Source organism: Macadamia integrifolia, chromosome 4 (genome assembly GCF_013358625.1).
Source record: "Macadamia integrifolia cultivar HAES 741 chromosome 4, SCU_Mint_v3, whole genome shotgun sequence".
NCBI lineage: Eukaryota > Viridiplantae > Streptophyta > Magnoliopsida > Proteales > Proteaceae > Macadamia > Macadamia integrifolia.
The window spans coordinates 16,207,071-16,209,340 of NC_056560.1; positions in this window are offsets into that span (position 1 = coordinate 16,207,071).

The window sequence follows — 2,270 nt, forward strand, 5'->3', positions numbered from 1 at the left end:
AGTCATATTTCTCTCTAACTAAAGTGAAAATCAAGGTTGGGAACAAGGATTTTACATTTATGGGACAACTACAGACCTTGAATTCTTAGTACGATACCCTCAATTTAGTGTTTATGCATAATATATGTTATCAATAGCTTTTTTTAACAAATTCTTTATGCAAAAGTGTTCAAAAAAATGTTTCCTATCTATTTATGTGTGTATTTTTAGCGTATCTTAATGTATCTCCGATACGATACGATACCCTCCGATACGTATCTTAATTTTGGCCAACCGATACGGTGACCGATACCGATACTTTTAATCCTTGGTTTTTTCAAGACTCAGCCAAAAAATCGAGTCAATGTAGAATCATCTTGACTCGTCTTGAGTCTTGTTTTTTTTTTTTTTTTTTTCAACACAAGGCGAGTCTTCGTGACTTTTGACTAGAAATCTCAAATTTTGACTTGACTTAGGCGAGTCTTCTCGGTCAAAACCTAGTTTTCTAACTATGCCTTAATGAACTAAAATTCATTCTTTTCTTTTCATACAAAATCTCTTTCTCTCTTTCCTTTTTTTTCCCTAAAACTCTTTCTCTCCCTCCCACTCACACACGATTTTACCCATTCTTTTTTTATTATATTTTTATAATACTTAAATATTATTTCTCTCTCTCTCCCTCTCTCTCTCTCTCTCTTTCCTATTTTCAGTGTTTCACATGATTTTACCCTTTTTTTTTTTTCTTTGTTGGTTTATTCAATATTAATTTGTCCATTTCCTTTTTTTTTTTTTTTATTAAAAACTCTTTCTTTCCTTTTCTTACTAAAACTCCTTCTCTCTTTCCTGTTTTTTCCCTAAAACTCTCTCTCCTTCCCACTCTCACACATCTCCTACTTTACCCCTTTCTTTTTACCCACCCTTCCTCTCTCTCTCTCTCTCCTTTGGTGGTAACTATTGTCATTAGTTTTGTGTGAAATTTGTAATCCCATAACTTATACATTCTCAGATATTGGGAGTTCATTTTGTAGATATTGGAAGCCTTCAATTTTTGATTCATTCATTTTGCAGTCCAATAGGAATAATGAGAATGAATATGTTAGCACATAAAAAGCTTCCTTCTTTTACCTCTTGCCGAGAGAATGCAGGTTCACCTATCTATCTCTTTCTCTTGTTCTCTAAGATTGTGAATGTGTTTTGATTAATAATTTCTTTGATTATTTCCAAATTTTCACTATTCAAAATCGTGAGGTTTTCTACATATTTTTCAGCTGGAACCAGAGGCGATTGGGTAGCTTACAGTCACAGCAATGCAATCTTTTTAGAGGAAGACGTATTCTCTGTCTCTCTTTCTGTGGGTACAAAACAGTTCCCGGTTTGCTAAACTTGATCGGTTTCCTCTCAATGATATACATGGCTTGAAGGTGCAAACTGACTCCTCATGAAGAGATTCTGCTTGAAAATTTTGATACATACTACATAGTTCTCATTGCATTACTATTACAAAGCTACATTAGTAGCTAACCCTATGTATTGAGGCAGTCATTTTGACAAGTTGCAATAACTTGGAGTCCAATTTAAGCAGATAAATAACATTTGTGATATAATTGTAAAAAAAAAAAAATTTAACAAATATTTGGGGGCTTTTTTAAGAAGAGAGTGTCTTAATGTCCTAATGGGGCATACTTTAATTCACCGTCGTCTCACAATAGAGAAGAAATTTAATTGAATTCGACTTTAAATTTAATAAGTGGTATATCCAAGTCTTATACTATCCAACAATAAAATTGTCACATCATCAACTAACCAAACTTGACAAACTTACCAAGTGATAGCATTAAAAGATAAAGATCACTATACATACGTGAACTAATGATGATGGTATTCTTAAAGGTCACCGTGTGTAGACCATTGATGATGGCATCCCCATCCAAAGATTCTTTTGCCTAAATGTAACTGTTCTAGTTAATTGTTTCCACCCTCTCATGGTAATAACAATGATTATGCAGCCATGGGACCACAACTACAAAGGATCCTCATCCCTTCTAGATCATCCAAGAAGGAATAGTGGTTGTTGAGTATCAAAAGTTTATTATTTTTTGGAATGAGTTGAGGGGTGGGCATTATTGGTGGAGAAGAAGCAATAAATTGGGGCTTATCAGGATCAATGCTACGAGCTTTCAGAATCCAAAGGGATCTTCATAAACTTGATCATTTTGAATGTTATGACGCCATGGTAAAAAGATTGAAAACTTCAGTTTTACCCCCTTCACCATTCTCACAAAAAAAAAAAA